This window comes from Mobula birostris, chromosome 3, assembly GCF_030028105.1.
Source record: "Mobula birostris isolate sMobBir1 chromosome 3, sMobBir1.hap1, whole genome shotgun sequence".
Classification (NCBI taxonomy): Eukaryota; Metazoa; Chordata; class Chondrichthyes; order Myliobatiformes; family Myliobatidae; genus Mobula; species Mobula birostris.
In genome coordinates this window covers 199061632-199086442 of record NC_092372.1, presented here as the reverse complement: position 1 = coordinate 199086442, position 24811 = coordinate 199061632, and the positions used below count along the sequence as shown (strand labels likewise).

General features: G+C 40.9%; 1 pseudogene; it reads left to right on the top strand.

Annotated features, from left to right (window-relative positions):
• Positions 1-8136: 8136 nt before the first annotated feature.
• On the top strand, positions 8137-9950 carry LOC140195727 (sin3 histone deacetylase corepressor complex component SDS3 pseudogene; annotated as a pseudogene).
• The last annotated feature ends 14861 nt before the right edge of the window (positions 9951-24811 follow it).

Below are 24811 nucleotides of genomic sequence, written 5' to 3'. Positions count from 1 at the left end.
ACTGCTTTATGAACAATTGTCTTCTTTGCATTGCTGAAGTTCTTGTCAGATAAGGACATTATGCCTTATCAGCATTGAACCAGCTGCAGGCCAAAAAAACAATACATCCAGGCATCTCCTCTTGCCATCAGTTACCTCAAGTGAGCCCTTAAAGACAGTTCAACAAGGTACCTGTTGAAAGCAGTCAGAAGGATTGGGATGGAGAATGTTAATCTGGGGTTGGGTTGAAGTGTTAGAAGGTGGGGATAGATTGTGGCATTTTCGCTGGGACATTGAGTGGCAGTAGCCTGTGCTCCTGAGTTACTGGTAGTTCAGAAAATGAGAGATTCAACTAAGAACATTATTTATAACATCTTTTCTTAAGCAAACTGTGTTAAACTATCACCTCAGACAATCAGGAAGCAGAGAGAGGAGAGGCTGGTTCAGGAGATGAACTATGCTGGGGTATTGCGAGGTGCAATGTGTTCGAACTGGGGTTGCAGATGCAGTTGGTATCGCTACCGGAGATGGAGGGAGCGATTTGGACAGGAGTCGATGCTGAAGAGTTTTGATGCCTGACCAGCTAACCTGGGTGCGAGATTGGATTGCTCCAAGCGCTGAACTGATTTGGTGAGATCGAGAATGGGCTCGAGTTGGGCAACCCAAGCACATCAGGGCGTTGGGGTCTGGGTCCTAGAGCGAAGCACTACCCAGCGCTTGAACAATTTAACCACTAGCACAGATAGACTGGAAGCCTGGGTGTTGGGAATGGAGGCGAGGGTTGGGCTAATTTCACTGATCTCCAGCAAATATTCATTCTTTCTTCATGGTGCTGAGGCTGTGAACTGATCTGGCTGTTGTGCGTTTTCGTCCCGCTGGTGTGATGATCTGAGACCGAGGTGTGGGCCTACTTTGGCTCCTCTGGGGACGCAGACTGGTTTGGAACACTGTTGTCTTACTTCTATTGTTTGTATGATCTGTGTTTTTTTTTCTTTCTCTGCGCAGTGGTTTTTGGTCTCTCTTTTTTTCAATTGGGTTATTCAGGTTTCCTGCTTTGTGGCTCCCTGTAAGCAGACAAATCTCAAGGTGTATAATTTATACACTTTTTGATAATAGATATATTTTTGCTTTGATGGATGCCACCTTCTTGAGGCAGCACCTCTTTGAAGATGTCCTCAGTGGTGGAGAGGGTTGTGACAATGATTGAGCTAGCAGAGTCTACAATCATCTGTTGTTTTTCGTGATCCTGTACATTGAAGGCTTCACAGCAGGGGGTGATGCAACCTGCCAGAATCCTCTCCACCATACATCAGTAGCAACTTATAAGAGTCTTTGATAACATAGTGAATCTGCTCAAGCTCCTAATTAAGTAGAGCTTCTGGTGTGCCTTCTTCATGACTGTATCAATATGTTGGGCCCAGGAAAGATCCTCCAAGATGTTGGTTCCCAGGAACTTAAAGCTGCTCACACTTCCCAACACTTAATGAAGATTATGTGTATTCTCCCAACTTCCCCTTCCTGAAATGCACAATCAGTTCCTTAATCTTGCTAATGTTGATTAAGTTGAATTGATGTTGTGACATCACACAACCAGCCAATCTCTCTCACTCCTGCACACTTCCTTGTTACCATCTGAGATTTTACTGATAGCAATGGTGTCATCTGCAAATTTATAAAAAGCGTTTTATCTTTCTCTCCACCATTTAAGAATATTAGACTTCCAGATATCAACTAAAAGCACTGTACCTACCCAAATCTACTATTTGAACAATAAGCACATAAACGTGTTAGCTTTATTTGGTTCCATACAGGGACAGTGCCAGCTTCCTTGGCTCAGTAACACAGTGTAACATATATTTACTCTCTTCAATCAAGGATGGGAATGATAATGAGTACTGAATTGCTACAGAGATTTTGGATATTTTTATCAACCAGGAAAGGAGGCGAAATTTCTTCCTACAATCTTGATTGATGATGCATCAGCATAAAACTCCACCAAAAACCTTAAAAAATAAATGAATGTGCTAATAATTCAATTGGAATAGCAAAGAATAGGAAATTCCATACTAGAATGTGAATATTCTGCATTAAGCTTCACGGAGTAGAATCCCGTGTCCGTTTGAGCTGCTGTGCAAATTTTTATGCCTTTGTGCTGAATTCCTGTGTTGGCTATTTTTACACCAACACTCACCTGTCATAAAAATAATCCACACAGGAATGTGTCAGATGATCTCAGCCAAGTCAGATGCTTTACCATGCCATTCCTATTTATGCCACTTCTATTTTTTTTCTTTGTGTTTCTATTCACTTTCCTCCCAGCCTTCAAGAGTAAACAACTGGAGTACTTCCCCACGGCTGCTTTTTGTTTCACTTGGCTGAGGTAGCATTTTCCCAGAGGAAGCCACATTTCTAGCCTCAGGTGGGATGCCCCACCTAGTGGTAAGGTTGAGAACAACAGAATTCAGTTCCACACGCCACACACTCTCTTGCATGCCATCTGCTTTTAATGGAGCAGTTTGTCTTAATCTGGTTTGTTCACCATGGGATGGCTAATAGTGGGATTATATTACTAACAATTTGTCAATTGAAGGAATGGTGAATTTTATTAATAGATTGATTTTGTGACCAGTATCTCAAGGTACACCACAGAGCTATTATTTTAAACATTACTACGATACTGTAAAATAAACTCAAGCCGAATTTCATATATCGAGAAATGTTTTTGACTCTTAAAACAGATTGGAAGTAGGTAGAGTATATCAAAATAATAAATGTGCCAGATTATCCATTTTATAACAACTATCCTCCAAGGGATTTAATAATCGATATAATAAAACAGAGTTATAGAGTTGAACAATATGGAAACAGGCCCTTTGGATCAACTTGTCCATGCTGACCAAGTTCAAAGTTCAAAGTTCAAAATAGCTTTATTATCAAAGTACATACAGTACAGTGCAAAAGTCTTGGGCACATATATACAGCTAGGATGACCAAGACTTTTGCACAGTACTGTATTTTTCAACGTGGTACGGAGAGCGAGTTTGTAAATTTGGATGTTGAGAATAGCAAGAATGGAACACCGTAGGAGGGGCCAAGAAAGACTGGTGCGGGTGCAGACGTACCCAGCCCTGAGACACCAGGCAAGCTCATTTGATTCCAAACAATTGGTTTATTGATCATTACAGAATGCCTCTCTGGTGCTCTACCATTCAGACTGTTCCCTCCCCACTCAGTTCCCCTTTTCCCAACTATGACTGACTCTCCCTGGCCCCCTTCCCACTCTCTGTGCATAACAATTTCAGCAATGCTAATATATATTCATTCCCCTGCTCTTTCCTTGTAGCCCTCACATTATTTTCCCTGAAGTGAACCAAAAATTATCCTCTATCTTCAGTTATGCAGCACGATGTGAAGGACATTCAAAAATACCATTTCCTATCTTTTTCACCAAGTAATTACACACAGTTATACTCACATTGCTTACAAAATGGCTGAGAGCAGTGCGACAATGCAAAGGGCACAATCTAAACATGGGTCTTTCCTTTGATTTAAGAGATGCTTCACCTGATACCTGCTAAGGTGCAGATGCTGCAGAGCTGAGGCTTTTAACTAGACTGGCTTAGTGAGTTCAGCTTTAAGCACCAGATTTGTCCTCTATTGATTTCAATGTCAACAGCGTTAACAATATTAACCCAATGCTGCGCACCCTGATTTCTTACTTGTTTTGAATAACGGAATAAGATTGCAAGTTCAAGAGAATTAAAGGCAATATGATAGCATTTCTCCCCCAAAAAATACAGATTCATTGCAGATTTGGAACGATGGTAGAAATAATAGAGCTGCTGCCTCACAGCTTCAGAAACCCAAGTTCAATCCTAAATGTAGAGCTTACAACTTCTCCCTGGGAGCATATGGGTCTCCTCTGGCACTCCAGTGTCCGCTCTCACCCTAAATACATTTTTGAATCTCAGGGAAGTAAACTGGTAAATTGATTTATTATCGCAGCATGCTCTGGGGTACAGTAAAAAACGTTGTCCTGCATGCCATCCATAAATAATTTGATCACAACAGTGCAGAGAGGGAAACAATTACAGAATGCAGAATGAAATGTTCCATTTACAAGGGAAAGTGCATTGCAGCAAGACAATCCAGGGCAGGCTATTGGTGATGTCCACGCCTGGGAATTTGATGCTTTCAACAGCAATGAGGAGAACAGGAACATGTGCACCACCCTTTTCCTGAAGTCAATGAAGAGCTCTTTTGTTTTAATGACATTAAGGAAAAGAGTGTTTTCATGACATCATGTCTCTAGGCTCTCTATCTCCTTCCTGTACTCCAACTCATCATTGAGTCCACTCTGGTAGTGTCATCTACAAACCTGTAGATGGAGTTTGAGCAGGATCTGGCCATGCAGTCATGAGTGTATACATAGTAAAATAGGGGGCTGAGGATGTATTCTTGTGATGCTAAGGTCAAATGCCAGCCAAGATTTTACTGAATGGTAGAGCAAGCACGTGGCCTATTTCTGCTTCTTTATCTTAGATTCTTACACTCCATGGCCACATTATTAGATACCTCCTATACCTAATAGAGTGGCCACTGAGAATGTGAATGTGATCTTCTGCTGCTGTAGCCCACCCATGTCAAGATTCAACACGTTTGGTCTTTTGCACTCAACTGTTGTAAAATGCAGCTGCGGTATGCCCACCTTCTTGTCAACCTGAACCAATCTGACCATTCTCTCCTCTGACCTTCCTCATTAACAAGGCATTTCCACCCACAGAACTGCTGCTCATTAGATTTTGTTTCAGTACCATTCTCTGTAATCTCTGGAAACGGTTGTGTGTGAAAATCCCAGCAGTTTCTGAGATACTCAAACCACCTCTCCTGGCACCAATAATCATTCCACAGTCAAAGTCACTTGGATCACATTTCTTCACCATTTTGATGTTTGGTCTGAACAAAAACCAACTTCTTGACTGTGGCTGTATGGTTTTATGCACTGAGTAGCTGCCACACGATTGGCTGATTAGATATTTGCATTACTGAGCAGGTGTTCCTAATAAGGTGGCCACTGAATGTATATTCAGCTGTTCAAAAGTAAGAAGAGGTAAATAGTCGTGTCTTGCTCATCATATCCCATCATAAGTTCACATTCAGAATTTAAGTTGTGTGTAAATTTTAACTTCAAAGGGAACAGAGACACTGGTTCAATTTGTGCTGCTCTTCTCTCCGAGGCAGAAGGTCTGAGTATTTTCTGGGAGTAATCCAGGCTGACAATTTAATGCAGTACTGAAGGAGAATCCCACGTTCAGGAACTGCTCTTCAGAACAGACATTAAATCAACACCATTTCAGATTTATGATAAAGGCCCCATCGTACTTTCAAAAGCAACATTCTCCCCTCAGTGAAAATTTGGTCATTCACTTTCGTGATCTCTGTGATCTTGCTTTATGTAAACTGAGATGAGGCAGAAAGAAAGGTCGGACCCTGGTAGAATGAATACCACATTCTGGCAGCAACCGAAGTGCTTCACTAAGAATTAATTACTTTTAAGAATTAATTCAGTATTGACAAATGTGCCAGCCATTCTGTACACAGCTGGATCCTACAAATAGTCCTGGCCAATTAGTGTTTGTTGCTTAAGAGAAGAATATCCTTCAGCACAAATATAGATCCATCCACGCTCCCAATGATTATTCGCTCAGCTAAAGTAACCCACTCCAGAAGATTTCTACCAAATGGGATCAATTTTGATATAATTCTGAGTCTTTCTGTTATGAAAGTTTGACATACCTTTCAATAGGTTTGGCACAGAACAAGAAGATTGCATGTTCAAACCCCACTCCAGGATTTGTTCTTGTAATCCACATTGACAAATCATCGGAGTGTTAAAAGTATTGACAGAGATTATATAGTCTGGACATTTGAACATTAAACCAAAGCCCCAACATGTGCTCGGGTGAATACAAAAGAACCCAGTAGGAGTTAAACATACAGTAGAGTCTTGTTCATATAAATGCTTTTTTTAACCATGGTGTGTTTCATTTTGATGTCTGTCTTTTGCTTCATTATTACAGTTGCTACACTTCAAAAACACTGTAAACCCTTCAGAAAGTTTTGGACAGCTAAAAGCAACATTGAAAGGAAAGACGACATTTAGAGGAAAGACATTTTGTTTCATTAGAATGTAATATTTCACAGCTGGAGTGTTACAGCCATCAGGGAAGGCTAGTCAATGTTATGGGTGTGATTTATTACATTATAAGAACCATACTGTTACTATGATCATTACAAGAAGAAATGCAGCCAAGCAGAAATAGGACAGGCTCAAAGCACAGAGCTCAGTATGCAAAGACTAAAATTTAAATTAAGTACAGACAGATTCTTCTGGGTAGTACTCTTTGCAAATCAATCCAGTGCATTAAGCTGTTAATTGTTACTTAAAATTTCAATGGATGTTTATCCAAACACTGAACATAAAATGATCAGGAATAATTTTTTAAAAGAGTTCTATTTCTTCAACAAAGGGCTACAGATCATAGGCAAACCAATGCAGTAAGTGTGTGACCTATTTTCTAGTTTGCACTGGGACTACCTTACAGTGGAGAACAATTTAAAGGACTGCCAACAGAATGGGCTTCAGAGATGAGCACCAGCATTAGCAACAGATATAAATAGGATTCTCTGAAGTGTCAGCACAGAATATTGCATTGCTAGCCGGGTTCATAGCCCAGTTGTTTCAGAAATATTAAATTAATTGGAATGAATATCATTAGTAAAGGGATTAGGGGCAGTCTGGTGTTGGTGTCAGTGGGAACAACCCAGAAACACTTGCTGCTGACTTGGACGTTCGCTGTCCTCCAGCCAGAACCGACTTTAAAGTCAATGCAATGAGAAAAAGGTGATCTCATTTGTTTTTCAGAGAAGTTGTGTCATTTTTACCATAGCAGGGTGGGGCTGGAGTCCTCATCGTCTTCTCCATCTAATTACCTTGAAATGATATGATCTAATTGCACACAATGCCAGACTTCAGGGTGTTAGTACCTGTTACAGCAGAGTACATGTTTGAACTAGTAAGTTCACACAGTCTGGGCCGTGAGCGCAAGATTAAGTCATGGTGTCTCTGAATGCGCTACTGATTGAGAACTCCGATGTATTCTGGAAATAAAGAAATAAGACTTGGGTTGTGATAAGCAGAGAGGAACATCAAACAAATGGAGCAGGTGTCAGCCATTCAGCCCTTATTCCTGCTCAGCCTTGTGTACTGTATAGTCTACAGTATAATAAGGGACTACTTTATGTTTTAGTAACACATCATTGAATGTGCTATTAGGCCCATATTGAGCATGCGCTATTAGGCGCGTATTGATCTGTACGTGTGTGCTGAAGTTCGGATTCTGCCAGTAAAGAACCATGAAACTTAGCTCCTGTCTCCAATGCTTTTATTAATAACATTGTTGCGTAAACAGGCCACATACACAACAAATTGGCGACGAGGTTAATGAACCTACATCTTGTCGGAACACCGTGATTTAGTTGATAACGACACTCGGAGGAAGAGTGCTAAGAATGAGCCAAGGAGCAGGAGAAGGAGGCAGAGCGAGGTCACGAGTCTGAAAGGAAGCGGGAGCACAGCCAGGGTCAGGAGAGAAAGAGACACAGTCAGAGCCGCAGCACATCCAGCCGAGACCACAGGCGGCGCTAGCCCCCGGGGCTGAGGGTCTGCCTGCCCCAGACGGGAGATAAAAAGGAACGACACACACATCTAGACGGAGTGCATTCATGGCGCTAGCAAAAAGGACACGTGAGTCAAAAAGAAAACAAGGGGAAAACGGGGCTAAATTAACATAACAAAGATGGCGATGATTGGAACCATTACAGCATTTGATAGTGGCATTGAAGACTGGGCAACTTACATTGAGAGTGTGGAACTATATTGTGATGCTAAGGGTGTTAATGATGAAAAGAAAGCCAGCATCTTACTCAGTATTATGGGAGCAAAAACATACGGGCTGCTATGGAGCTTGTTAACACCTGAAAAGCCAGCTGACAAAACGTTCAAGCAAATACTAGACACTCTCCAACAGCATTTAAACCCCAAACCACTGGTCATTGCTGAAAGATTTAAATTTCACAAACAAAATCAGAGCAAAAATGAAAGCATTTCTGGATGTTGTGCTGATTGCGCAAATTATCAGAACATTGTCAATTTGGATCTGGTCTATTGGACGCATTGAGGGACAGGTTAGTGTGTGGCATGCACTGTGAAACCACACAGAAGAAGCTCCTGGGTGAAAAAGACCTTACATTAGAGAAGGCACTGAATATTGCAATATCAATGGAAATAGCAGAACAGGGTGCTTCAGAGATACAACAAAAATTTCTGGAATACACTATGAATAAAATGTCACTGAACAGAAATGAAGGAAAGAAATGTTACCGTTGTGGGAACAGGTCACATGACCCGAATGACTGTTGGTTTAAAGACAAAGAATGCAGAAACTGTGGCAAACAGGGCCACACTGGCAGAGTATGCAAAGCTAGTCAACAGCAGGAAAAGGGCAAAATACAGAGAAACAAGAAACCCCAGAAAGGAAAATACAACAATGTACACAAAATGACTCAGACAAAAGTGAATTGTCTTGTCTGCAACTTCACAGCGTGAAAGAGACAGATGATCGAAGAGAAATATGGATCACTCCACAAGTGGCAGGCATGAGACTGAAAATGGAGTTGGACACAGGCTCAGCTTTAACAGTGGTCTCTGTACACGACTACAAATGACTGTTTTCTCACATACCTCTGAAACAAATTAAACTACTGCTAAAGACTTACACAGGACAGAAAGTGCGTCCAAAAGGTAAAATTAAAGTGGCAGTGACCTTCGGAGACAAAACACAGCAGCTGAACCTCTATGTACTGAAAAATGGTGGAGCACCGTTGCTGGGACGTGAATGGCTCAGGAAAATCCAGTTGGATTGGCACACCATCAAGGCACTAGATGCGTCAACGAAGGAGGGCAGCTCAGCAGGGAAGATTTCCACAGCTCTCCTCTCACCCATTGCCGACTATTACAACAATGAGGAGGAGCTAGACAGCGTTGACGATGAGGACAAACGTAGATTCCATGGCCGCGACTCGGATGAAAATACAGAGGATGCAAGAGAGACAGATATTTTCAATAAGCAGGATGATGAAGACTACCTGGAAGTAAAAGACCAGATGTACCAGGAGAAATTGACATCTCTCAAAAGACAGCTACAGCAGTTACAGGAAGGCACTTTGCAGGAGTATCAGAAAAGGATGAAGAAACCAAATCAACAATACAAGGAAAAACTATGAAATGCAGAACTTTTTCTGCAACTGAAGACAGAACAAGTGGAAAGGAATTATATTAAAGAAACGAAAGCAGCAGTGAAAGAATTTGGAGATAAAAAGATTAAGTTAGAAGAAAAGAAAAAGATGATTGAGAATGAGAGGCTAACAATGGCACTCACAGGAGATTCTATAGAGGTAAAGCCAATAATGACTAGGAAACTAAGGAGGAGACCTAATGACCCTGTTCCAGTTACAGACAAAAGATGAAAACCTGCACCTGTGCAGTTAAATTACTTGTTAACTGATGAACAGATAATGGAAGATCTGCGAACTCTCAATAATCTTAAATCTCCAAAAAGACCAGCATCTCCACCTTCTCCTGAGCATCTTCCCAGCACTCCTGCCGAATAACCAGCACAAAGATATGAAGCATGAATAGAAGATGGAAAGTTATATTGTGATCAGAGATGGTATCATAAAGGTCAGACTATTTGGAAGCTAAGAAGAATATGAAGTTTGGCTGTGTAATTACCTCAGTTGGAACAAATGAGATGTGGGTAAGGAAGACAAGTGATAGCATAAAGATGCGTATATTTCTAGGACAGCTGCACAGAGGAGTCTTCATTATACGGAGGCCATCTGCTGCCTAGAACTCTTAGCAAGTTGGAGGCGCACATCTTGACCCCCTATTTTGGTAGGTCAAATATGATGGCAGATATAGCATTAATGGTAAGATTCTTAGCAGTGTGGAGGATCAGAGGGATCTTGGGGTCCGAGTCCATAGGACACTCAAAGCTGCTGCGCAGGTTGACTCTGTGGTTAAGAAGGCATACAGTGCATTGGCCTTCATCAATCATGAGATTGAGTTTAAGAGACGAGAGGTAATGTTGCAGCTATATAAGACCCTAGTCAGACGCAACTTGGAGTACTGTGCTCAGTTCTGGTCGCCTCACTACAGGAAGGATGTGGAAACCATAGAAAGGGTGCAGAGGAGATTTACAAGGATGTTGCCTGGATTGGGGAGCATGCCTTATAAGAATAGGTTGAGTGAATCGGCCTTGTTTCCTTGGAGCGACGGAGGATGAGAGGTGACCTGATAGAGGTGTATAAGATGATGAGAGGCATTGATCATGTGGATAGTCAGAGGCTTTTTCCCAGGGTTGAAATAGCTAGCACAAGGAGGCACAGTTTTAAGCTGCTTGGAAGTAGGTACAGAGAAGATATCAGGGGTAAGTTTCTTATGCAGAGAGTGGTGAGTGTATGGAATCAATAAGGTATTTTAAGAGACTCCTGGTTAGGTACATGGAACTCAGAAAAATAGAGGGCTATGGGTAACCCTAGGTAATTTCTCAGGTAAGGAGATGTTTGGCACAGCTTTATGGGCCGAAGGGCCTGTATTGTGCTGTAGGTTTTCGATGTTTCTAATTGCTCCTTCAGCCTGAGAGTAGTTCATCCTGGCAGTAAAGGAAACCATGGACCAACATATCGGAAATGGAATGAAGATTGGAATTAAGATGGTTGGCCAATGGGAAGTCCTGCTTATTGCGGATGGAGCCACGATGCTCAACAAAGTGGTTCCCAGTCTACATCAGGTCTCACCAACGTAGAGAAGGTTACATTGAGTACAGTAGCTGACGTCGACAGACTTGCAGGTGAAGTGTTCCCTTATCTGGAAGAACTGCTTGGGACCCCGAACGGAGGTGAATGGGCAAATGTAGCACTTCTTCTGTTTGCAAGAATAATTGCTAGGAGGGAGATCAGTGGGGACGGACAAATAGACAAGGGAATCACAGAGAGAGTGATCACTGCAGAAGGAGGAGAGATTGGGAGAGATAAAGATGTGGTTAGTGGTAGGATCCCGATGCAGACGGCAGATGTTGTGGAGATTGATATGCTGGATATAAAGGCTCATGTGGTGGTAGGTTAAAGTTTTTTCCTGTTGATTTATCTTGTATTTTACTTCCCCTTATCAATGAAAAAGGATCTTGTGCTCTCCCAGTGCATATGACAAATAAACTCTTCTTGGGCTTCTAGCCAGGAATAGGTATTGATTTTAACTGATGTTTCGATGACACTCTGCTATCTTCATTGGGGATGAAGATGACAGAAATTATCATTGAAACATTGGTTAAAATCAATACGTGTAGCCAGTCGGAAGCCCGAGAAGAGTTAATTCTTCCCCTTATCAATGTTTTTGACTTCATTGAATATTGAGATTTTTTTTAGGTTTACTAATTTTTTTTGTAACATTTTAAGCCTTTTCTGTATCTTTCACTTTCTCTTATTAACTGTGCTTGGAGCACTTTTCCTGAGTTTTTTATGTGCCTTAATGGGATGTATTGTGTACAGTAGTTTCAGGGCTCACACCACGAGGTTCAAGAACAGTTATTCCCCTCAACCATCAGACTCCTGAACAAGAAGGGATAACTTCATAAGAACATAAGAAACAGGAGCAGGAGTAGGCTATCTGGCCAATTGAGCCTGCTCCGCCATTCCATAAAATCATGGCTGGTCTGGCCATGGACTCACCTCCATCTACCTGCCTTTTCCTCATAACCCTTAATTCCCCTACTATGCAAAAATCTATCCAACTTTGTCTTAAATATATTTACTAAGGTTTCCTGCACTGCTTCATTAGGCAGAGAATTCCACAAATTCATCACCCTCTGGGAAAAGCAGTTCCTCCTCATCTCCATCCTAAATCTACTCCCTTGAATCTTGAGGCTACGTCCCCTAGTTCTAGTCTCACCTATGAGTGGAAACAACTTTCCTGCACATTATAGAAACATCTTATCTATCCCCTTCTTATTTTATATGTTTCTATAAGCTCTCCTCTCATTATTCTGAATTCCAGCGTGTTTGAATCAATCTCTCCTCATAGTCTAATAGTTTCATCTCTGAACTCAACCGGGTGAACCTCCTCTGCACCACCTCCAAAGCCAGTAAATCCTTCCTCAAGGAGGGAGACCAGAACTGCACACAGTACTCCAGGTGTGGCCTCACCAGTACCCTGTACAGTTGCAGCATACCCTCCCTGTTCTTAAATTCAATCCCTCTAGCAATGAAGGCCAACATTCCATTTGCCTTCTTCATAGCCTGCTGCACCTGCAAACCAACCTTTTGTGATTCATGCACATGCACTCCCACGTCCCTCTGCACAGCAGCATACTGCAATCTTTTACCATTTAAATAATAATCTTCTCTTCCATTTTTCTTTCCAAAATGGATGACCTCGCATTATCCTGACCCGGATCTGGGCCGTACCTTCCAAATATCCAGACCTGCCTCTCGGTTTTTTTGCACTACCTTACTTCCCATTTTTTCTATTTTCTATTTATGATTTATAATTTAAATTTTTATTATTTACTAATTTTAACTATTTTTAATATTTAATATTTGTAATCCAGGGAGTGTGAAGCACAGAATCAAATATCGCTGTGATGATTGTACGTTCTAGTACCAATTGTTTGGCGACAATAAAGTATAAAGTATAAAGTATCCAACATTGTATTCCATCTGCCAAACCCCTACCCACTCACTTAACCTATCTATACCTCTCTGCAGACTCTCCATATCTTCTGCACAATTTGCTTTTCCACTCAGATTGGTATCATCAACAAACTTAGATACACTACACTCAGTCCTCTTTTCTAGGTCATTAATGTATATCATGAACAGTTGAGGGCCCAGCACTGAGCCCTACCGCACACTGCTCACCACTGATTGCCAGCTAGAGTAATACCCATGTATCCCAACTCACTGCTTTCTATTAGGTAACTAATCTTCTATCCTTGCTAATACATCACCATCAATTCTATGCATCCTTATCTCATGGATAAGTCCTTTATGCAGCACCATAGCGAACACCTTCTGGAAACCAAGTAAGTAACATCCATCTGTTCCCTTCTATCCACTGCACTCGTTATATCCTCAAAGAACTCCAGTATGTTTGTCAAACAAGACCTGCCTTTGCTGAATCCATGCTGCATCTGCATAATGGATCCATTTATTTCTAGATGCCTCGCTATTTCTTCTTTAATGATAGCTTCAAGCATTTTCCCAACTGCAGATGTTAAACTAACTGGCCTATGGTTACCTGCATTTTGCCTACATCCTTTTTTGAACAGTGGTCTGACATTCACTTGCCCCATCTTTGAAATGTTCTCACAACCTATTGACTTACTTTCGAGGACTCTTCATCCCACATTCTCGATATTTATTGCTATTTATTTTTATTGATATTTCTTTCATTTTGTATTTGCACAATTTGTTGTCTTTTGCACACTGGCTGAATGCACAATTTGGTGCGGTTTTTCACTGATTCTATTTTTGTTATTATTCTATGGAATTAATGAGTACATATGCAAGAAAATGAATCTCATGGTTGTATATGTTGACATATATCTACTTTGATAAAAAACTTGTTTTGAATTTGAACTTCCTTTCAATTACATTTCTACAGAGACAGACACTTCTACGTGTTCAAATACCTTTGATGGGGCAAAGTAATTCACACAAATAATCTAAAAGCCATTGGAGACAGGGCACCCAGAAGTGTTGATAGATCAACTACTTGATGTGTTAAGTCATAATATCAATTTGGTCTGCAAATTCAGCCATGTTGTCTGGTTTGATGCAAGCCCAATTAACATAACCCTATCACCTTACGTTTCATCTCTTGAACAGCTAGCCTCTTGCTGCGGGCAAGCCAGTGCTCCACAGACAGTATCAAACAAGAGAAAATCTGCAGATGCTGAAAATCCAAGCTACACACATAAAATGCTGGAGCAACTCAGCAGGCCAAGCAGCATCTATGGAAAAGAGTAAACAGTAAAGGTTTCGGCCCAAAATGTCAACTGTTTACTCTTTTCCATAGCTGCTGCCTGGCCTGCTGAGTTCCTCTAGCATTTTGTGTGCGTTGCTCAGACAGTATTGTTTATTTGTAATGATGTGCTTTTAACTTCAATTTACTGCTTGCAAATTACAATTTACATTAAGAGCTGAAAACTGACTCTTGTTTGAATTAATATTGGCTATATTCACATAACTCCAGAATACTCCCTAACAGATTTGTTGTAGATTATATATTGATTCATTAAATCTTAGCCATAGCTGGCTTACCATTGAATATAATTCCCCAAGCCACCATTGTCAACATACAGCTCATGCATTCCAATTTGCTTCATTTAGATTTAAGGCCCTTGATTCAGAATGCATAAAATAAATTTCAATCTTCATGTAAAAATCTATCATATTATGATCATTCCTCCTTAAGTGCCTCTAAACATTATAAATTAATGCTTTCTGAATGTATAATATTAAATTCAGTAATTTTTGTTCCTTGTTCTTTTCTCAATATACTGGCCTAAAAATTCACCTCATATGCACCCAATAAATTAATCCTTCACTCTTCTATTCCTCACCTATTCTACTCTGAGTGGCCAATTTATTAGGTACCTCTCGTATCTACTGATATAGTCGCTACTGAGTGTAGGGTCATGGTCTTCTGCTGCTGTAGCCCATCCACTTCGGTGATGCTCTTCTGCACACTACTGTTGTAATGTGTGGTTTTTGAGATACTGTCACCTTCCTGTCAGCTTGAACCAGTCTGGCAATTCACCTCTGACCTCTCTCAAAAAACGTTTTTGAACACAGAACTGCCACTCACTGGATTTTTGTAACATTCTCTGGAAAATCTAGAGCTGATATGTATGAAAATCCCAGGAGATCAGCAGTTTTTGAGATACTCAAACCACCCTGTCTGACACCAGCAATCTTTTCACAGTCAAAGTCACATTTAGAAACATAGAAAATAGGTGCAGGAGTAGGCTATTTGGCCCTTTAAGCCTGCAACACCATTCAGTATGATCATGGCTGATCATCCAACTCAGAACCTTGTACCTGCCCTCTCTCCATACCCCGATCCCTTTAGCCACAAGGGCCATATCTAACTCGCTCTTAAATATAGCCAATGAACTGGCCTCAACTGTTTCCTGTGACAGAGAATTGCACAGATTCACCACTCTCTGTGTGAAGACGTTTTTCCTCATCTCGGTCCTAAAAGGATTCCCCTTTATCCTCAAACTGTGACCCCTCGTTCTGGACTTCCCCAACATCGGGAACAATCTTCCTACATCTACCCTGTCCAATCCCTTCAGAATTTCATACGTTTCAATAAGATCCCCCCTCAATCTTCTAAATTTCAGCAAGTATAAGCCTAGTCGATCCAGTCTTTCATCATATGAAAGTCCTGCCATCCCAGGAATCAATCTGGTGAACCTTCTTTGTACTCCCTCTATGGCAAGAATGTCTTTCCTCAGATTAGGGGACCAAAACTGCACACAATACTCCAGGTGTGGTCTCACCAAGGCCTTGTACAACCGCAGTAGTATCTCCCTGCTCCTGTACTAGAATCCTCTTGCTATGAATGCCAGCATACCATTCGCCTTTTTTACCGCCTGCTGTACCTGCATGCCCACTTTCAATGACTGCTGTACAATAACACCCAGGTCTTTCTTCCCCATCCTGATGTTTGGTCTGAACAACAACATAACTTCTTGACCATGTCTGCATGTTTTCATGCATTGCGTTTCTGCCACGTGATTGGCTGATTAGATATTTGCATTAACAAGCAGGTGAACAGGTGTACCTGATAAAGTGGCCACTGAGTGTATATGGAATAACCTGTGCAGGAGGCATGCAGACACTGTATTTCAGTACATGTAACAATAATGAACCAATTACAAATGACTAATTCTACTTCTTTTCCTGGTCCTAGTTCCTGATTTTCTGAGCTAAGTTCCCTTATCTCTGTGGTCTCTATTATTAGCAGTTTGAATGACAAATCCAGAGCCTGTATTTGAAGCCCACCATGAAAGTTAAAGAATTTAACTTCAAGGAATATAAAGGGTTATCATAATGGTGACCAAAAACACATAGGTCACTCTGCTATACTCCCTCTAAGGAAATCTTCCATCCTTGCCCATTCTGGGCTATTGGTGAACCTACTTACCTGAGCTGACCTCTGAAATGGCCCAGCACGTCACTCAGTTCAGGGGTAATTAGAGATAGACGACAAATGTGAGCAAGTCACAAACAAGGGAAAATCTGCATATGCTGGAAATCCAAGCAACACACACAAAATGCTCGAGGAACTCAGCAGGCCAGACAGCATCTATAGTAAAGAGTAGTCGATGTTTCAGGCCGAAACCCTTCGGCAGGAACAATAAGACTAATGTGAGCATTCAATTACCACAATCACATCCCATGAAGAAACTTTTAAAAGGAGTAAGAAGTGGGAAGTGGAAGATCAAGTGAGAATTAGAGTGACAGATAACCTAAGTGTTGACCCTCGCAGCCCTTCAGCACTGAGGGCCTTGGTGATTCACCTGTGAGGGCCTCCAATAATGCACAAGTCCCCCTCCAGTTCATTCCTGAACCAGGTTTTAGACACTATTTTCTTTTATATAACAAAAAGATTAGTGTGTTCAATATATTTGGATCAAATTTCTGCCATGATTGAACAGTTGAAGTAGGTATGAGGCGAGAGTTGTGAGTGTGGAGCTGTTGTCAATGTTCAGGCTGTAGGTCTAATCAATGCCATGGGAATTAAAGATTGAATGTGATTGATAGGGATATTGGTAACTTGGTGAAGAAGGTACAGAGAATTGAGTATTGAATGGAGTTAGTGCTGCTGTTGATGAGATTTGTTATTTGAAGATGAAGCCACTCACATTGATAACTTCTGTAAAGTTTTTAAGAACTTTTTTTCTCTGCACTCCATACTTGCACTTGGAGCAGCTCCACTGACATTGACCTCTACAGTTGCCTGACTCCAGTGGCTGTGGTCTGAGTTACCAAAAGCTCCTTTTGGATACAAAGAGTATCTCCCTGACTTAACCTCTTCCACCAAATCTTCCTATGGAGAATCTGAAACACCTGATCTTGGCTATTCATAAACAGATCTCCCCTGCTTGTATTGTCCCTATCCTAGTTCAATGTAAACAGGATATAGCTAACATTAAAAGATCCAACAATACTAAATCAAACCCTATGTCTATTTTCATCTAGTTTCTGCTTTCTTACAATTGGCTTTAATCAGTACCTAACAAGGTTCGCTATTATAAATATTATAAATCTATCTATATACGGTACTGTGCAAAAGTCTTAGTACATATATACAGCTAAGGCGCCTAAGACTTTTGCACAGTACTGAGTTTGTCAATGTGGAGTGGAGAGCAAGTTTGTAAATCTGGGGTGTGTAAAGGATGTGGGGAGTGGTGAGGATGGAGAACTGTGAGATTGGTATGCAACAGGCGGCAGAGGTGGTGTGCCAAGTGTCTGCAGACACACCTATCCCTGAGACACCAGACAAGGTCATTTGATTACACAAAAATGGTTTATTGATCAACACAGAATGTCTCTCTGGTGCTTCCTGCTCCCACCCCTCTCACTTCCCCTTAACCAACTATGATTCCCCACTCCTTGCCCTCTTCCCACTCTCAATCCACAATCAAAACCCATATCAGAATCAGGTTTATCATCATTCACATATATCATGAAATTTGTTTTTTTTTATGGCAGCAGTACAGCGCAATACATAAAATTACTACAGTCCTGTGCAAAAGTCTTAGATACCATAACTATAAACACATGCCTAAGACTTTTGCACAGGATTGTAGCAATTTATAGTGATCTCTTATCTCGCAGTAACACAGCTAGTAGAACTGCTGCCTCATGGAACCAGAGGCTCAGGTTCAATCCTGACCTTGAGTGCTGCCTGATTAGAGTTTCCACATTCACCTTGTGATGATGTGGATTTCCTCTGGGTGCTCCAGTGTTTGACATGCAGGTTGCAAGGTTAATTACCGTAGAACATAGAACAGTACAGGCCCTTTGGCCCACAATGTTGTGCTGACCCTTAAACCCTGCCTCCCATATAACCCTCCACCTTAAATTCCTCCATATACCTGTCTAGCAGTCTCTTCAACTTCACGAGTGTATTTGCCTCCACCACTGACTCAGGCAGTGCATTCCACGCACCAACCACTCTCTGAGTAAAAAATTTTCCTCTAATATCCCCCTTGAACTTCCCACCCCTTACCTTAAAGCCATGTCCCCTTGTATTGAGCAGTGGCGCCCTGGGGAAGAGGCGCTAGTTGTCCACTCTATCTATTCCTCTTAATATCTTGTATATCACCCACTATACATCTCCCTTAAATGTGTGGGTTTGTGATAGGACCTGGGGGAAGTTGATGATGAATGGGTGGTTGATGCTGTATAGACTTGGTGGGCCGAAAGGCCTGTTTCCTCAATGCAGCATCAGATTTGTACACAATTTAGTGAAATTCAGACTATTGAAGCACCCCACATTATCCCCGATATTGCTTAGCTTTTCCACATCTTAAGCCTGTCAGCATTCATGCCTATTAATTGCTTCCTCCAGTGGTTCATATAATTTGTATTTCGGTTTCAGCATTTTACTGGAAATTACACGTTAGTGCAGTAAATTACACATTAAATGGGATTAATGGCCAGGCATAGGAACTTGGTAGCAATCATAGGGAGAGAAATAGAACCTAATTTCAGTAATAAAAATGAATTATTATGTATGTTATTAACTGAATCATATTTATACAAGCAATGAAGCATCCTCCTTAATTGTTCAGTTAATATATAATATTACTAGTTGTCCATTGTTAACAAACTCTGAAGTGGTTCAATTATTAGTAAGTTTATCTGGATACAAATCTTTAAGTTTGAATGCAGCCACACTTGGAAAAGAATGATATTTTTCTAGCTCCCTTCACATTACTGGAATGTTTCAAAACAGATTTCTTTGAGAACTTGTTTGAGTGCTGTTACATCAGCAACACGGCAGCTAATTATCACATAATGCAATTGAGGAGTCGGCTTTGGAACACACAAATTTTTGCAGGCAAGAATTTCTTATCTCTCCTATTTGTTGTTTTTTTTTGCCAATTTATTTTCAAGTACCCAAACTGTACCTTGTTGCTAAGTTTTGTGCCATGAATTCTGTTGCCTCTCTCCTTCCACACCTGCTTTCAATTTTATGAACAGCAAGTGGTGTTGTCCATTGGAAGGAACAAAAACAGGAAACTGTAAGTTTAAAGAAAGAAAAAATATGAATCACTGCCAGGATGTGCTTCAACTCCTTGAGATTATAGTTTCCACTTTGTCAGACTATGACTTTTTGCTGACTGTGTTTCCTATATAATAACAATGACCAACACAATTGGCTGTAAAGTACTTGTCGATTATGTGGTCTTGAAGACATGCAAATGCAAGGAACAAAACCGTACTTAACTAAACATACACAGTGTATGCTTCCAGTTTATCAGGTCAAAATAGTGCTGATGGGATGAAAAATGTCAACTAGTGCAAAACCATTCTGCAGAATGAGTGTGTCAGCTGCATTCATACATCAAACTCGATCCCAGCAGAACCGCAGTGATTTCAGTTTTACTGAAAATGAATCACGGTGGTGGGTCAGGAGAGACCTGTAGATGGCCAATCAGCTTTCGGGACATGAGTTCATTTTCACAGCACTCCTAATGTAATTGAGTTTGACCAGGCAAAAGTCTTTATATTTTGGAATGTGCTTGATAAGATAGATACAGAGGGGATGACTTTAGGGAAATTTATAATAGTGAGACATGAATAAGGGAAAAATTGTTCCACTCAGCGGGTGGCTGGAATGTGGAATAGCACTGATCTGCTTCAGGGGAACGTGCAGGGGTAAAGGAAAGGAAGCTGATACAGTGAGTGATAGAGAGAGGTATCAGATGTGAATCATCAACACAAGAGGTTATGCAGATGATGGAAATCCAGAACCACACACACAAAATACTGAAGGAACTCAGCAAGTCAGGCAGTATCTATGGAAACCAATGAATAGTCGACAGTTCAGGTCGAGACCCTTCTTCAGGACTGGATAGGGGGAAGCTTCCAGAATAAGAACATGGGAGGAGTGGATGAAGTACAAGCTAGAAGATGATGTGAGCATGTACTTTTGAGCCAAATGGCCTTCTTCCTTGTTAAGTGGAATGTAATATACTTCTATATCGGTTTATTATTTTAATGATATCTCTCTTCAGACAAATCATACAGCCTCCAAGGCTTCCTCAATAGAAAGCCAGAATCACTCCATCTTTACCACCTCAATAATTTAGCAAGGAAAATTGTGTTGCCAATGACCTTGTGGTCAGCCCTCAAGACATTTTGATTCTTTTGCACATCACAGCCTCATTACACATTCTCGGCAACCAGCTATTCTTCATTTCAGTTCGCATCATTAAAGATTGCATGTGAATCGTTTGCATCCACTATGGCTAATTATTTAATTGGCTGCGAATTATCCAGCATTTTAGCCTATTTAGTAGACATTACTGTCTTTTAGCTCCTGTGCCACTGTTAAACTGTGCATGCAGCAGTAGAGTAGCACTTGTGGCCACTAAATTTAATTCAATTAGAGGAAAGAGAGTTCCTGGAAGAATGAGTCAAAGTGGTTTTTATTTAATAAGCTAACGTGGTCCAAAATAAAAATCTGAATTTCACTGCCTGTCAGATTGCTTCAATTCAGCCAAGTACTTAGCTAATTTCCTGATAACCTGAAATAACTTCCTCTGACAAAGCATACAAATAAATTAAGGCCACATGTGGATTCCACATTTAGTTTATTTTCAACCATCTTTGTTCCATTTATACAGTCACTTTGCCTGGAATTCCTTAACGTTGAATTACCATGAAATTCCGATGTAATCAATTTAGTGTCCCATCTCAGATTACTCGGTATTAGATTTACTTGATCCCTCTGAAGGCCAATGGAATGGTAAATCATGGATTAGAGCAGGGGTTCCCAACCTCTTTTATGCCTTGGACCAACACCCTTAAGCAAAGGGTCTGTGAACTCCAGGTTGGGAACCCCTGGATTAGAGGAACAGAATCTATTTGAAAATTGAGAGGTAAAGCTTCAAAAAAGGGAAAGAATTATATTTCTTTCATGGACAGATATGTTTTTTAAATAGAACCGTTCACACACACAACACAGAGTCAGCCAGTATGTCCATGCTGACCATTGGAGTATCTTTCCATACAAATCCAATTTTGTTATATCAGGGTATAACAGGGCATGCGTAGCCTAAGCCCACTGGCCACTTTATTAGGTACACTTGTACACCTGCTTATTAATGCAAATATCTAAACAGCCAATCAGAAACTCAATGCACAAAAGCATGTTGACATTGTCGAAAGATTTAGTTGCTGTTCAGATCAAATATCAGAATGGGGAAGAAATGTGATCTAAATGACTTTGACTGTGGAATGATTGTTGGTGCCAGATGGGGTGGCTTGAGTATCTCAGAAACTACAGATCTTCTGAGATTTTCACGTACTAGAGTTTCTGGTGTTTACAAAGAATTGTGAAATAAAAACAAAGCAAAAAAAAAATCCAGTGAATGGCATTTCTGTGAGCAAAATTGCCTTAATAATAACAAAGATCAGAAAAAAAAATTGCCACACTGGTTCAAGCTGACAGGAAGGTAACTCAAATAACCATGTATTACAACAGTGGTATGCAGAAAGCATCTCTGAATGCACAAATAGATAGATTAGATATTTGCATTGAGGAGCATTCCTGTGGCAGCTCTCTTTGTTTGTAAATGTGTTCAATGGTGGTGTGCTCTTTTCCTGTGACGGACTAGGCAGTATCCACCACTTTTTGTGGATAACTTCCTTTCTCTTATCTAAAATAGTGCATTGGAAGCTTTTACCATCACCTGAGAGAACATACTGGACACTCAGAACAGCACTTACAGTTCCCATATTCCCATCTAGAAAAGGTGAACTTAATTTTTTTGCTTCCACACAATGGGCTATGGAAACCAGTGGCAAAGAATGTTTTGAGATGAGAAAGGTTTCCTTTGATCAATATTTGTTTGTAATGTTGGAAATATAATCGACGGTTTCTCTTAATCATTATTTTAAGGTTTACAGGGATGTTGCCTGAATTGGAAAGCATGCCTTATGAGAATAGTTTGAGTGAACTTGGCCTTTCTCCTTGGAGCAACGGAGGATGAGAGGTGACTTGATAGAGGTGTGTAAGATGATGAGAGGCATTGACTGTGTGGACAGCCAGAGGCTTTTTACCAGGACTGAAGTGGCTAACACGTGGGGCATAGTTTTAAGGTGCTTGGCAGTAGGTACAGAGGGGATATCAGAGGTAAGTTTTGCACACAGAGAGCGGTAGGTGCATGGAATGCACTGTCAGTAGTGGTGTTGGAGGTGGAAACAAAAGGGGCTTTTAAGAGTCTCTTAAATAGGTACTGTACATAGAGCTTAGAAAAATAGAGGGCTATGCACTAGGGAAATTCTAGGCAGTTTCTAGAGTAGATTACATGGTTGGCACAACATTGTGGGCCAAAGGGCCTGTAATGTGCTGTAGATTTCTATGTTCTATGTTCTCCAACAACACTGCGGTGAACACCAACCTGGATTTTCATGTTCATATTTCTGAGCATGACTCAGAAGAACTATTTCAGGCTAACTGAGGAAAATTTCCTGGCATTCACACCCTTTTACTGGGGAGACAACAGCTCAAAGCTATTGTGGTTCCACCCTTAATAACTTATTGAGTCACAATTGCCATTAGGTGAACTTTGGTCTGTGGCAAAGCTAAATATATGTATTTGTAGATTCATATAGCACAGAAGCAGGTCTGTCAGCCCAAGCGGTGCGTTCCAACCAAGATGACACAAACAAGCTAGTCAGGTTTGGCCCATAACCTTCTAAACTTTTCCAGTCCATGTACCTATTATTGTACCTGTCTCAACTACTTCTGGGAGCTCATTCCACATACATACCAAACGTCGTGTAAAAGAAAGTGCTACCTCTCAGGTTGCTTTAAAATCTCTCCCCTTTCACCTGTAATTTAAAATAATTGTACACATTTACTCTGTCTATTCCCCTTGTGATTTTACACACTCTATACTATTACTACTCAGTCTGCTACGTTCCAAGGAATAAAAGTCCTAGCTTGTCCAACCTCTCCAAATAACTGAGTCCCTCATGTCCTGGGAACATCCCTGTAAATCTTTTCCACACTCCTTTCAGCTTAATAACATTTTCCTATCGCTGGCTAGCCAAACTTAATATAATACTCCAAGTGTGATGTAACCAGTGTCTTGTACAAAAGGATTATGACCTCTCAGCTTTTATACTCAATTCTCTGATGATGAGCAGCACGCCAAAATATTAAGAGAAGTAACATGATTGTCATTATTTCTTTAGCATTCAACATATCTACACAAGTTCAATGAGTTGACAAGACCACCCATTTTATTTGGATAAATCTTTGGGATCCCGGTAACATTTACAGTTACTGTTGAATATTGATATTTTCTTCACTTGTGTGCATACCGTGCAGTCAAATTTGCTTGTGAAATTCTTTTTGTTAGATGTTCCCTTTGACAGGTTGGAAGGTTAAAACAGGGACAAGGAAAGTTTTGGTGGTTTTGCAGTTATTATACTCTGTCGGCCAACAGTCTTCCTGCTGCCTGATGTGGTTTTGTGTTGTGAGCAATGACAAACCTGCTTGAAAAAGAAACTGTGATCATTGTCAGGGCATACAGTATTCTGGACATACAGAATATAGCAAATATTAATTATAACAGCAACCAGTCGTCAGATTTAATGCCATCATTCCCACAACCCTGACTGAGAAGTTGCAGAACCTGGGCTTCTGTACCTCCCTCTGCAATTGGATCCCCAGCTTCCTAACCGGAAGATCACAATCTGTGCAGATTGGTGGTAACATCTCCTCCTTGCAGACGATCAACACTGCTGCACCTCAGGGGTGTGTGCTTAGCTCACTGCTCTACTCTCTATATACACATGACTGTGTGGCTAGGCATAGTTCAAATACCATCTATAAATTTGCTGATGGTACAACCATTGTTGGTAGAATCTCAGATGGTGACGAGAGGGCGTACGGGACTGAGATATGTCAACTAGAGGAGAGTGTTGCAGCAACTACCTGGCACTCAATATCAGTGAGACGAAAGAGCTGATTGTGGACTTCAGGAAGGGTAAGACGAAGGAACACATACCAATCCTCATAGAGGGATCAGAAACGGAGAGAGTGAGCAGCTTCAAGTTCCTGGTTGTCAAGATCTCTGAGGACCTAACCTGGTCCCAGCATATCGATTCGTTTATAAATAAGGCAAGACAGCGGCTATACATCATTAGAGTCTGAAGATACTTGGCATGTCAACAAATACACTCAAAAGTTTCTATAGACGTACTGTGGAGAGCATTCTGACAGGCTGCATCACTGTCTGATATGGGGGGGGGGGGGCGGGGTGCTACATGCACAGGACCAAAAGAGGCTGCAGTGGGTTGTAAATTTATTTGGCTCCATCTTGGGTACTAGCCTACAAAGTACCCAGGACATATTCAAGGAACGGTGTCTCAGAAAGGCAGCGTCCATTACTAA